Here is a 15325-nt window from a genome sequence, read left to right on the forward strand (position 1 = left end):
TAGATTAACTAATAACAGAAAAAATAAGAGTCCACTATTGGCACAGATATGCTATGTTTATTTTAAGGAATAATTATTTCTCTGTTGGTCTAAAATGAGAGGAGGTCACAAGGGACCCCCAATGGGCTAGAATATCCTCTGTCATAATTAAGAGACACCAAGAGGTTCTTGAGAACATTTGGGCCCTGAAGCATATTATAGAGAGAAGCCAGCATGGGTGTAATGAGGTTTGTCTGCTTTAATAAGAAACTGAGTCTTTTTGATGCAATAATACTTCAAAAGTAGCTCCAGGGTATGGTTTAAAGGCAACACAAACATGAAGGTTCCCTTGAGCTTAGAGTAAGGCCAGTAAGGAGGTACTGTGGCAAAGTGTTGAGAAAAAAGAAAGATTATGAAGTGAATCCCTATTAAATACATTTACGGAATGTGGATGTAAGTATAATTCATGACTTTTTGACAAATAAAACAGAAAGGACAACATCTAGAGCTCAAATTATCACATGAAACAGAAAAGAAACAGGTTGTCTGAAGTCTCCACTGAGGGTCTCAAGCCTCTGTCTGTCTTGTACATTTTCCCATCCCACCAAGTACTACAGTACTCTTTTTTTCATGTCTCATCTCTCTGTTTATCTTAGTCTATCTTACTGATTTATTTTCCTGTTCACTTATTATTTGATTGCTGCAAAATAAATGCTACCAGGCAGTAAACACACATAGATGGGTAGAAGACCAAATGGCATGCACAAAGAAGCACTAGAGGCAGAACTGCAGCCAGTTCCTCTTTCTCTTAATTGAAGCCTCTATTCCTGCCACCAGTTGAACTTTTGTTCACCTCTATACTCAAGAATCAATATATGTTGTTTAAAACACAGATTTCAAAACTATTCAAAACATGTGTTTTCGATCTTACAATTTGGGAAAATTAAGATGTTTCTAAATTTTCAGGATCCTGAGAAATGAATTTATATCTACGTAGTAGGATTGACTACAGCAATGTGGTGTTCACTGGCTGCTCAAGTCCAGGCATTCATAGTAACTTGTGGGCTGCCATTTTTCTAAAGTACTGTAAATAGCAGAATTCATATATGTTCCTGGTGAGAACCCTTCAATTTTGAAGAAGTTCTTCTGGTTTCCACTATTCTTCCATGACCTCTTCTACTTTTTTAGAACATGGATTAAACAAATAAAGTATACTGCCAACTTTCACCTTCTAATAACCAATACTAGCATTTGGAAATTCTCATTAGTTACTGTTGTTCATCTCCCTTTTAAAGTAAAGACCAGTCCAAGTTTATCCACTAAAAGTCAGTCATGTGATTTCCATCAATACAGAGAAGATCCACCCTCCCAGTCCAAGCCAGACTATACCAAGAAGTGTGAAGAATTATTGTGCAGTGACTAGTTGAGAAAAATACAGCCCACTTTTTACATGCAAACTAACTGTGCTACCCATCTAAAATGGGTTTAAATCTACTGTAAGTAAGCAATGTAAACTTCAGTGTTAACATTTACAATGCACTATTTATTGGAATGCATTTTGTAACGCATGTATTAATAAAATGCATTGCATTTGTCATTCCAATAGATGGTGCTTCACAAACATTTGCAGTAATAAAATGTATTGGTATAAATGTTTGTGAAGTACCATCTGTTGGAATGACACATGCAATGCATATGTCTCTGTTATCTGCAATTTGGAATGGGATTCATAAAAACAGTGTTAATGGTTGTGATGCACCAAAATGACAAATGCAATGCATTTTATTACTACAAATGTTTTTGATTCGCCATCTGTTGGAATGACAGAAACATAGCAAACTGTCGGACATGCAGATACCCAGATATGCAGAGAGTTATTCTTTTAATAAGGTGGATAAAACCATGAGTTACTCAAGCAACTTTATGTTAGGGCTGTACAGCTGAACAGTGTCTCTTACCCCCTTTCCCTTTCAGCATAGAAATAACCTTTAATGTTTTAAATCTTCTAAAATGTGATTGCTGTATGTAAATTTAAGACATTAAACTCATAGCTTCACTTGATCCATTGTTTAAGTTTATTGGTTTGAGTGTTCATTTTAACTGTTCTGAAAAATGTACCCCAGAAGGCACTTGTAAGAGCTCTGATATATTGTAAACGGTCTGTTTTATATAAAAAATATAACATTATATAAATTATTTAGTTTGCCAAAAGGCACCTATAAATTGCTGAAATAAGTTACATCTTTTAGCTTCTATCCATCCATCCATTATCCAACCCCCTATATCCTAACTACAGGGTCTCGGGGGGTCTGCTGGAGACAATCCCAGCCAACACAGGGCACAAGGCCGGAAACAAACCCCGGACAGGGCGTCAGCCCACCGCAGGTTAGCTTCTATGGTTGTCCTTAAATTTCTGTAAATAATCTTTTTGGTTTTTAATGAATGAGTGAAATATTACATTTGTTAAACATGTCAGATCTTACCTCTATTGACTAATTGCTTTAGTTCATTAGATTGAGCAATTTATAACAGCATACAAATAATACTTCTTCATTTTGGTCTTTGTCATGCATATACAATATACTGTACAAACTTGATTCTTCACATCAAACTACACCATATTCCTGTAATTTGGTGGTCCACATTCTTGGGGAAAGAAAAAAAAAACATAGACTCCGTCAGCTAAAAGGCTGGCTACAGACCTCTGCTCCAAACAGTTCACGTCAATGTAGTTGTTTATTAAACTCCCAGTTTAATTACATGGCTGATTCTGGCTTTGTATCTGCAGTCTCTGCGTTTGATAATAATGTGACTTTCACTTCTGTTTGAAATTCACAAAGGCGCATAATGCCACCTTTATATTTAATGCATCAGAATTTTGTTCCTTTTTAAATTTTAATGAATTAGCTTGTCAGGAATTTTCTGTTCTTTATTGTTTCTTTTTTTAACCAGAAGTCATTAAATTTGAGTCATAAATAACAAGAGAGAAAACAGCTAATCAGCTAAATTGGTCCCATTGGTGCCATTTTGACCTGTCTGTGTACTTAACATTAAGTAGCTCCTTATAAAAAATACTTTAAAAAAATGAATCAAAGAAAATTTGAGAGATTACAATTAACAATACTTTACATATATTTTTGTTTAAAATGAAAACTTAAAACCCTACCCCTAGACACTTCAGCGAGATATGCAAACAGAATTCCTGGTATGTATGAGGTACTTGGCGTGTACTGTATATTTAGAAACATCAAAGAAGTGAAACAAGCCTGGCATGTTTGTTTTAAAAAAGCATTAATTCATTCTTACTGAATTATGAAAAATCTTGGATTGTTTCTTGAGAAAATGTGTTTTTATTTTACTTTTAGATAATATAAAACATCAGTTTCCCATTGAGTGATATGGGATGGATTAGGTTTTTGATTCACAGTTCGATTCTTATCTCTCATTAACTTCTAATAATTTGAATTGAGAATTTTGGGCGAATACAAATTTTAAGGTCAATTACAACATGCTTTGCAATAACTGAAGATGAATACATCTTGTTGAAGGCTGTATTCCATTCTTTATATGAGAATGGTGTTTATTATTTATTTGAACGGTCATGTTCTCCTCATTGCCTAAAATCATGTATTTTATTATTTAGGAGTCTCAAACATGGCAAAATAGGTTTAGGGCCTCCAAAAAGACCACAAAAGCAGGCCAGGACCCTCACCAGCCAGTCCAAAGAGGCTCCCCCAGTCCAACTAACTCCCAACTGCTATAGTGGGCTTCAGACTGATACGTCCCCAAAAATGAAACAAAAAAATGCTCCAAAAATGTCTCACCAACTTATGGCCAAAAGGCAATGCTTTTTTTGTATTCGATACACAGAATAATAAAAGGTGCTAAGAAGAGCAGAAAAGGACTTGACAAAAAGGCAATCCTAAAGCAAAGTCCCAATGCACTAATCTAGAACCAGAATCCAAAGACAGAAGAAAAAAAATTCAAAACTATCAAAAAAGCAAAGAACTGTTAATACTCACAAACACTCCTAGATAACATTCTTGATTCACTACCTGTTTGGACTAAGTAAAAGATTTTAATGAAAAAAGAACCAGCAGATGAGATATAGTTAAGAAAACAGGCAAGAGTCAAAACCAGAAAAGACAGCTGACTTTTCGTAGCCAGGAATGGAAAAATCAGAATAACATAACACACACCAGGATAATACATGTTTTTAAGGCATGAAAAACATGATGTAATAATTGTAATTTATTATCACTGCTTCTTCTTCTTTTGGATGCTCCTGTTAGGAGTTGCTACAGTGGATCATCTTCTTCTATATCTTCCTGTCCTCTACATCTTGTTCTGTCACACCCATCACCTGCATGTCCTCTCTCACCACATCTATAAACCTCCTCTTAGGCCTTTCTCTTTTCCTCTTACCTGGCAGCTCTATCCTTAACCACAGTAATTTCAGCATTACTGTCAGTGTTTCAGCATAATCATTATTAAATGTGCTGATCAAGTCCACAACAGCAACAGGTAGCACATTGTTGTTTTTCACAGCTCATAACAGACAGCATTGCTGATCATCACAGCCCTTTCACTAGTATTAGTGTGGAAGTAGTTTTACTAAATAGTTTGGTTCTGCTTAAGTCTTCAGCCCATAGCTGTCCACCCTTTGGAAAGTCGGTACTGAACTTCAGTGGAGCAGCTTCTTGATGGCACTTCAAATTGGACCTTTTAAACTGTGAAAAGACATTATCACAAAGTAGACAGATGCATTTTCCCGCGCCAGCTTGAAACAAAAGAAAAACTCTTTAAATGCCTGGTATTCCTCTTCATATTTGCGTCTCTTACGTTCTTTAACCATTTTTGGTAAATGCTGTAAATGATAACTTAATCATTGTTTAGATAGATAGATAGATAGATAGATAGATAGATAGATAGATAGATAGATAGATAGATAGATAGATAGATAGATAGATAGATAGATAGATAGATAGATAGATAGATAGATAGATAGATAGATAGATACTTTATTAATCCCAAGGGGAAATGTTTATGTAGGGAATGTAATGACATTGACGTTGGATAAAGGACGTTTGGAGAAACTGGTAGCAACCTTTTACTTGCTCCTTGGACAATTAAGTTATTGAATTTTGTTACATTTATATTTGATTAAGTTACTGAACTATATAGTGTGTATTTTTGCTTCAACTGTGTACTCGCTATTTTTAGTTTGATGTACAAGTTAATTTGCTTGCCATTTTGGCTTTTTTTCTGAATCTACTAAAAGTGAGAAGATATCGGAAGGCAAACGATCTGTGAAATGGACAAATCTTTAAAATGGTTGCATCCTTGGTAAGAGGAGCAAGGTATACAAAGTTGTTTAAATGTTTAAAAGTTTTTTTAATTCTGTTTCTCTGTAAGATGTGTGTGTAAAATATTAAAAATGTATGTTTTTCAATTGTTTATATTTTTCACGGTGCTAGTGACAGTGTAACTTTAATAAACAGGTAAAAAGTTTTGGAAGTAAATAAAGATAAAGCACCATTCTGGGACTCTCTGTGTGTTGATTTAAGAAAGCCAGGGGCTGCCACAATTGCTAGTTTTCCTACTGCGAGACCTGAGAAAAATTGTGATTGTGATATTAAGGTATTTGTGGGGTGGGTTTGAATGATGTGCTCAAATGAGAATGAAATGAATTCTACCAACAATGTTTTTTTGTTTAAGATTTTTAATTTCTTAAGTAGCGCTTAAAAGAGCCTCAACTAGCCTTTATAGACCCGTGGGTTGAGGATCACTGTAATAGGTGATTCTGGGAGATCACCATGGCAATAGTCGATCACACTCTTCAGGATCCAAAACCCTATATTTCATATCCAGCATATACTCAGACCTTGTATGGAAGACAACAGAAAATTAAATAATATAGCACTTTATATCACTACCTGAGCTTTCTTTTCTCTTGCCTAAAATAATAACAGTGAGGGCTTAGGAGTGGCACTATCAGGGTTGTCCCGCCTTCTGGAGCTCCACCTACAAAATACATGGAATGCAGTTACACTTAAAGTTACAGTACATAATTAAAAACTTAACAGAAATAACAGATATGACACAGAATCATTTAATATCAGCAATTAAACAAAAAATATATGTCAATTCAGACAATAATATAACAATCTAAGAGAGCACGTCTTGAAATAGGTCGAAAGAGTCTGGATAACGGGCCATACCTTCATTAATACTACTTAGCATAATTTTAAGCAAAAATGTTGGCAGAAGATTGGGCAGATTTGTTGTGAGAAAGATGTTAACTTGTACATATAAACATAGTTTGCAACTGAAAGATTAAACAGTACTTAAAGCGTAGTTGTTCAAAGGCTGTGTACATATGAGCTATAATTATCACTAATGAATAAACATCTTTCTGCCAGTAGAGGGCAGTGATGTGTTACAACCATGGTTTCATTCCCCAGTGTATATATTCTTTATTTTTTAATTTTAGTTTTTCTGTTTTTTTCATAATATTTTGTGTATTTTGTTATTGATTACATCTTTGATTTTATATGTTAATTCAAATTAGTATTGTTTTGTTTATTCATTTTATAATCTTTTATAAGTACTATGCAAATATTTGTAATCTGCCTTTGTCTCCTTTATGTTGAGCCTGAGGGGGCAGGGTCTCCTAATGCTGCAGCTGTGGAACCGCCCCCTAGGCTATAAACCTGAAAAAGCCACAGGGCTAATGTTGTAATATAAGGACATTCTCCTGTTCAGCAGCCCTCTCTTAGATCTGATTTCTTTAAGTTCTATGTTTTTGATTTTTTGGTTTTTGGACTTGTGTTGTGTTAAAAAGGATTTAGATTACTGGATTGAGGATTGGTTTGATAGCTTTGCTTTGACTTTTGAAGACTTTAAGTTTTGGAATCCTTTGTCTGAGTTGTTCTCAATTTTTGTTGATAAACGTCTTCAAATAATTATGAAACTTGAGTTTGTTTTTAATTGTAGGCCAGAAGTTTGTCATCATCTTTCTTTTCTCCTTCATTCGCTTTTATGAATTTAAGTGTTTTTTTTTCTTATTGTTGGGCCTATGCACACCATACATTTGAGTGGGAGAGCCAGACAGATCACATCAGGTGGCAGTGAGCTAAAGACTTGGTGACACTTTTTGCTTGACTTGACAATGACAGTGTTTTGGGAATTTTCTGGGATACCAATTATCACATCAGTTTGTAGATGTGTGTTTCCAATTAGCATTTCAAGATAAAGATCTCATTGCTGTTAATTTGCTGCTTGATCTGCACAAAAAAAAGCAATTAAAACTTAGAATTTTTTAATGAAAATAAAAAGTAACTAAATGCATTAAAGATGTACTGCGTTGTATGATTATGTAGTGCCAGACATGTGCTGCCTGTTCTGTAATATACTGAATAAATGTCAGATTATTGAACAAGCTTTATCCATTTCAGAGATCACAGAAGTATTTAGTGCTATTTAGAGGTTAAACTGGGGGGAGCATCAACACTTTATCAAAGGTCAAGCAAACACACTTAAGTTGGAGACAACAACTGTATATGAGGGATGGAATGTGCATTTTTTCACATTTTTTGCAATTTTGGAGGTGGATAAAAAAAACCAAACACAAGCAAATGACTTTGCCTCATTTGCACTGTAAATCTTGGAGTGAGATTCAGGCAAAGTGCTGATTATCTGGAGTCCGTGTTACAAATGAGTCTCAAGTGCTTTAATAAGTAGGACTGAAACTCTGACTGCAACATCTGGTATGTTTTTAGAGGCTAACACATACCAACACTCAAACTACAAGTATAATTTGGTCTAACATAATTTATTTACATTAATATTGGCAGTAAACACTTTTTATAAATTGTAAATGTAACCTAGGTGTTAAGGCAAAGTAAACCTTTTATGTTTTATTGTTATCATTAGATAAGTAGTGCAGAAAACTACACCATTTTTAATAACTAGATAACAGTCGATCTATGTTCCTACCCTCACCTATGGTCATGAGCTATGGGTAGTGACCGAAAGAACGAGATCGCGAATACAAGCGGCTGAAATGAGTTTCCTCCGCAGGGTGTCTGGGCTTTCCCTTAAAGATAGGGTGAAAAGCTCAGTCATCCGGGAGGGGCTCAGAGTAGAGCCGCTGCTCCTCCGCATCGAGAGGAGTCAGATGAGGTGGCTCGGGCATCTGATCAGGATGCCTCCTGGACGCCTCCCTGGTGAGGTGTTCCGGGCACATCTAACCGGGAGGAGGCCCCGGGGAAGACCCAGGACACGCTGGAGGGACTATGTCTCTCGACTGGCCTGGGAACGCCTTGGGATTCTCCCGGAAGAGCTAGAAGAAGTGGCCGGGGAGAGGGAAGTCTGGGCATCTCTGCTCAAGCTGCTGCCCCCGCGACCCGACCTCGGATAAGCGGGAGACAATGGATGGATGGATGGATGAGAAAAGAAATGTTCTACACTGACTTTTGTTGATTCTAATGCTGTCACAGTGTTTTGTACATTTGAGAAGTCTTTTAAGAATTCTGTTCTTTATATTTATCTTCGCTGTCTAATCACATTTTTTCTTTTTTAGTGCATTTAAATTTGAATATTCCAGTTGGCTTTCTTTCTCCAGTTGCCTCTAAATTTATTTGGTGATTCTTTGAATGTTTCTTTTCATCTAGATATTTTTGAAATCCAGATCATTTTTTTATATCCAGAGATAATGAGAGTAATGAAGTAGCTCAGCATAATGATGAGCAAGCCCCTTATCTGAAAGCTTTCAGTCAGGAAAGCAACTTCCCAGAAATCAGTGTTTTGTTGTAAATGGCAGAGAGGCAGCTACAACTGGGTCCAAAGGGCTGGGGAGCCCTAAATAACTGTATGATTGGTGTTTCACGAGACTTTATTATTAACACCAGTGTTCTAACTGGGGCCTTTACCCTGGCTAGCCACTGCAGGTCTATTACATTTTAGTCTACTTTAAGATCTATGTATTGGATAGCAAAAAAATATGTTGGCACATACAAACTACATTATTTTTAAAAATTGATTGAGCAGTGTAAGGCCATGATTATTTCCACCCTAAAACCTATTAAAGTTGGTAAAAAAAAACCACATGTATTTCTGAAAGGTTTATGCCTAACAATGCACATTCTGGAAACATATTAGTCACCAAGGTTAGGATTAGTTTTGCAGCAACCTACAATTTGATCGATGCCAAAGCAGAGAGTGCAACTAATTCACTAACTGTGACCTTTGACAAGCTAGATTTAAAATCTTGTACACTAGTTGGCTTATGATAAAGAAACAAAAGGGAGTTGCAAATTTTCCCTACGGTAGAACTGCCAGTGTGTAAACCACCAACTGCCTCTTGCTAGTGTCCTAGCAGCTCCTGAAGTGCCTTATTTAATGAAATTTCATGATATCTTAAAATCTTTAGTGTTATATTTACCCCTGGAAAAAATGAGCCAAAAACATTGAATTTTTTTCAACAAGAAAAATGTCATTATTGTAACAGAAACATGTAAATACAAAAATATAAACATACATACTGTAGGAAAGGTATGTCAAGTGTTTGCTACTATACTAATGCAGATTTATTACACTTCTTTGTGTGGTATGTTTCGAAACAGTCATCAATGCACAGCCCAATATTACAGTTGGGACCGCAATAGCATGTTCCTTTATGCACTTTTCTTATGCATTGTGTTACTGTAGGCTACCACAGCACAAGGCTTAGTGACTTCCATATTTACCCTGAGACAAACACCAGCTGCTTCATTCTGAATAGTGCTTAGGAGACTAATGCCTTTATTGTCCTTCCACTTGATCACAATCGTTTTGCCTTTTTGACCATCAACTCTTGGCTCACACTGAAGCTCCACATGACCAAAGTCACCTGGCATGTCACGACAGTTTGGTTATACAGTGTCATGTATATCAGTTTTACTATCCATGTCTATTGTGAAATGAATGACTGGACACACAACAAAGGTAGCTTCCCTGCCTGCAAAAGGGTTTAAGTTTTAGTACAATGTGTACAGATTCGAGTCCAAAGTAGAACTGCTCAAGTATGGAGGATGAGGAGTTTTTATAGTCGGTTCCCAGGAACTAACATCATCGGTGCCAGGACAGGAAGTGACATCCTCAGGGCTGGGACAGGCAGGACTTCTCATGTTTAGTCTGCAAAGAGAAAAGAGAGAGGTTTACCACAACCCGCCACACCCCGGTCTGGCGTGGAATTGGCATTTTCAAGTCCCTTTGGTTGGCTCCCAAGCGCATGTGTGAGACACTATGTCTGATGACCAGTTCCATTGTCATCACTAACAGCTGCATTTCAATTTGTTCTAAAACTGGCATTAGAGCTTTTAGCATTGTGGTTTGGTTGAAGGCTCCAAATCACTCCAAATATTAATATTACCATAGGCAGGGGTGTCGAACTCTGGGCCTGGAGGGCCGCAGTGGCTACAGGTTTTCATTCTAACCCTTTTCCTAATCAGTGAGCAGTTTTCACTGCTAATTAATTCGTTTTCCCTTCATTTCAATAGCCCTGTTTTCAAGGATTCAGTCCTCTGAATTGATTTGTTTCTTTATTAAATGGCAGCCAAACAGAAATGAGATGTGAAACGAGCCAACAGATGACCAGCTAAACTGGGATTTCAAACTCCAACCAATTTCACTCCAAACAGTCTCTTAATGAGAAGCTGATTCTTGCGGTTAATTAAGCCCGTTATTTAATTCCATGGCTTGTTGCTGCTCTCATTCTACCACAGCAGATATTTCCAATTTGTTGATTTTTCTGTTTTTTCTAAGAACACCGTCAAAATGTTTTGGTGACCTGAGAGACCAACCTTACTGAGACCTTCACATTTCTTTATTTTCAGATATTGTGTGATGGGCACAGGTGAGCTGGTCATATGGTGGCTTGTTTGTCTCATTATTGTTTGGCTACTAATTAAGGAAAAAGAGACAGGGGCCTAAGTCAAGTTAATTAAAACTAAAGCAAAAGAAGTTAATTAGCAGTAAAAACGGCTCACGAATGAAGAAGATGGTTAGAATGAAAACCTGCAGCCACTACGGCCCTCGAGGACTGGAGTTCGACACCTGTGCCATAGAGTGACAGAATGCATAGAAATTATCATGACTTTTTTGCACAATGTTACTTTATCCACTACACGGCAGTCCCGAGTATTACTCGGGCTTAACACTTTTTATTGGATCATAATAAGGAGGTTAAAGCAACTGTTTTTGTTCCTATAAATTCCCCCATCAAGATGGCTAGTTTTACTATGGTACAATATACAGTATACTGAACATCACTCCGTTAAAACTTAAATATTTCTAGTTGTACTAGATGGTTGTCTCATGACTCTGTATTACATTTTGTAAGGGAATGAATAATGGGTTTTATAGCTGCACTCGAAACAGAGGCTGTTATGATTTGATTTTGCTTTGAATTTTTTGCAGGGGGCTTAACTACTACATCCTACTCCACCAACTCTCACATGAAGCGGCTACTTTAGTTTTCCTATTCTATAGCCAGCATTCAGAATGTCACTATGTATTAACTTATTAGCTTGGCAAAGGCAAGATGTTAATAGAAATAGAGTCAAATAGAGCCACAAAACTACCTAGCATGGAACTGACAATTTCCAAATCTTCATTAACATCTTGCAGATAAATAGTCAGACTTTCACACTGTCCAATGTTCTTATATTCAAAGCTTTAATTTATGTTCATAGGCACAGTTGTTAATCACATAGATGTAAGATTTCTTAATGTGCCAATCATTTTCTACTCTTCAGAACTTCTCAGTGCTCAAAGTCTTGATTATAGTGAGGCTGCTGAGATTCTTTTTTTGGTTATTGTTTTAAAAATGTCATCCCTGCAGTTTTAAAATATGACTAAACAAAAATGAGGCATTGCGTCAAATATGATTATAGGACAGCTGTACAAAAATGAAAATCCAAAACAAATACTGCTAAAATTAGTAAAGGCATCTGAACTAAAACACTCTTTTTCCAAATTTAGCAAAACCAGCTGCTGTTGGACTGATCATACCTGTGAGTACAGCTACTGTAAATGTCAAAGGGAATTTTGTTCTCCAAGGAAGAATTAAAACCTGTTTGAGGAACTGCATGAGTCAGAACATGCTAAATAATCAGACGCTGATTTCTCTGACAGGACCAGATCCAAATGATTATGGTTATGGAAACACTGCAGACACCTGGACTTCTGAAAAGGGGAGTATTATTATGTATATAGTTTTATGCTAAGTAATCACTATGAGTATTAAAAGGTCCAGCCCAGTTCTTCCAGTGACTGAATGGGTTTTTTCCGGGTGGTCCGGTTTCCTCCCACTGACTAAAGACGTGCAGGTTAGGTGAGTTAGTGATACTAACTCAGCCTAGCATGTGTTTGCTGTGAGTGTGTGTGTGTGTGTGTGTGTGTGTGTGTGTGTGTGTGTGTGTGTGTGTGTGTGTGTGTTTTACCTGCAATAGACTGGTGCCTTGTCCAGGGTTTGTTCCTGACTTGCACCCAGTGCTAGCTGTGAGAGGCTGTAGCACCAACCACAACTCTTGTCTGGACAAAGAGGGTTAGAAAATTACATAACATGTTAAAAACCTGTCTGAAGTACTTAAATAAGAATATGAATATGTTAAGAAAAGAGTTTCTTCTAAATTTAATAATTGTGTTAGAAATAATTAAGTTTGATTATGTAGTATGGTATTAATTGCAATAATAATGCAATGAGAGGAAATTGTTTGGAAGTCTTTTGGTACTGGCTAATTAGCGACTGTAAAAGTAAGGGGAATATCCCTCGACACCCTCACTGAACTGAGCAGAAGTGGCTACAATTGTCAGGCATGGCATTCCACACAATTTGAGCTATGCAGAACAAGCAAGAAATGCATACAATTGTGGATTTACACCCAGTGCCACTGACTACATGGACTGTGTATAAAATACATGCATTTACATTTGTTCACCCCATCATTAACAACCAAAAACCTTTTTGAGGACCCCAAACATTAAACATGCTTGCCTAGTTGTCATCAGAATGAAACTGTTAATGGTATTATCATTATCACAATTCCATAATGATGATTATGACTATTGATCATTTATGTAACTTATATACTTGACATTAATACATTAATGGTCATTTTTAATTGGATGTTACTGACTTTCACATGATGGCATCCTCTTTCATTTTTTACACTGGGGTCACCAAGCTCTAGGTACATGGCTCCATTGGATCAACATAATAAGACCCCAAAAGGATGTCAATGTCTAATAAAAGAGATTCTCTGTAAATCACTGATATCTTTATGCCATCATCTATTTGCAATAAGAAGAAAATTAGTTTTTCTTCAACTCCTTATAATATAGACAAGGATTCAGATCAACTGAGTACAATTTAATTTTTACAGTTTACAAGTAGCATTGTAAAGCCTCAAGTTCCCTTATTTTTTTCGTTTAGTTTATGATAGCATTATATTAAGGTGTACCATGTCTGCAAGGTAAGTTTTAAATTCTAGAAACATTGTCATTAAGTATGTCCTCCCTAGCGTTTTAGCTAATTCACAGTGGCTCCTGTTCCTGGTTGTTGCTTCATTATATCTCCAAATTAGGCCTCGGAGCATTTTTTCTACCAATGGGGTAAGAGCTAATTTTGGCTCCTTAGGTTATTTCTTCATTATGTTTTAAATTTTGGCACATATTAAATTTTCCATTTTTATTGAGTGAAAAATCTTAATTAACTGTAGACCTTGTCTACTCCCTGTACAATATTACCCAGTCCCAGTCCAAATCTAAAATCATAAAAAATAATAAAGTACTTTGATCAAATAATTGTTAATAAAACATTGCAATGTAGTGTTAGTTTTCTTTCAATAATTGTAATAAACATGTTAAAAACGTGGGTGGCATGGTGGTGTAGCTGCTTCACATTAAAGAGACCAGAGTTTGCGTCCTGGGTCCTCCCTGTATAGAGTTTGCATGTTCTCCCAGTCACTGCATGGGTTTCATCCGGGTGGTCTGGTTTCCTCCCACTGCCAAAAGACATTCAGGTTAGATGAATTGGTGACACTAAATCAGCCCTCGTGCATGTGTGTGTGTGTATGACTGGTGCCCTATCCAGGGTTTGTTCCTGCCTTGTGCCCAGTGCTAACTGGGATAGGCTCCAGCACCAACCACGACCCTTGTCTGGACTGAGTGGGTTAGAAAATGACATGACATGATAAAAACTCTGCGGTACCTGAATAAGAATATGAATATGTTAAGATAAGAGTTTCTTCCAAATTTTAATAATTATGTTAGAAATAATTAAGTCTGTAGTCTGTATACTATATGAAAGGAGTGTATGCATCATAATGTACCATGTTATAAATCAGTAATTACCAACTACTTTTTACAGAATAGTAATATGCTATTAAAGCAACTGGTTAGAAACAGTATACAAAATTGGTGCTGAAGGCAAGGTTGGAATTGAAGTCAGACTTGAAAATTTCTGGAGTCAAAGTCTCAAATGTTTTTCAATAGCTTTCCAACCCTTATGCTTTCTCAGGACAAAAAGTACATAAAAGAGTTTATCTGCTTGATAAATCATCAAAGCCTTGGTGTAAGCCAGGCCATCCTCAAAATGTTAGCAGTTTAAAAGTGAGAGCTTGGGGATCAGCTGCCTTCAGCAACTGATTTGTTAATGTGCCATTTCAAACCTTGCAGCTAAAATGATCATCATCCAATTCATAGCACGTTCACTTCAAAACCTTCCTTAGACGTTTTGAAGTTTAGATTTTGTAGTTTCCCTGCAACGGACTAACAATGTGTCCAGGGTGAGGTGGGTTCCTGCTCTATACCTGAAGCTGTTTGGGTTTTCTTTCCTCTCAGAACTCTGATTATCAAGCAAGCAGGATTGCGAATGTTGTGATATGATAAAGGAGTTCATGTATGATAACTGTTTCATAATTTCTGTAGCTGATAAAGTTAAGTAAGAAATTGGCTATAGTATTTGCTTGTTGTAGATGTAGTTTCTCAGCTCACTCTCCCTACATCTACCATTGACTGATGGTGCAGACTGCTTCATAACATTGAATCTTCTATTTACACACCCATCCATCCATCCATCCATTTTCTGAACATTAAAAACTTTTAGCAAGAAATTCTGTTTCTTCCAGACTTTGAAGTAATGAGCTTGCTGTTACTTAGCATATTATATTTGTACAAGATACAACTTCTTAAATCATTCAATGAACACAAGATATGTGATTGATTGGTATGGAAAGAGGGCTATCTAAGGCCACAGAGCTTGAAGCTTGGCACCAGTAATATTTTAAAGATAATTTAAAAT

The sequence above is a fragment of the Erpetoichthys calabaricus genome, chromosome 2 (assembly GCF_900747795.2).
Source record: "Erpetoichthys calabaricus chromosome 2, fErpCal1.3, whole genome shotgun sequence".
Taxonomy (NCBI): domain Eukaryota; kingdom Metazoa; phylum Chordata; class Cladistia; order Polypteriformes; family Polypteridae; genus Erpetoichthys; species Erpetoichthys calabaricus.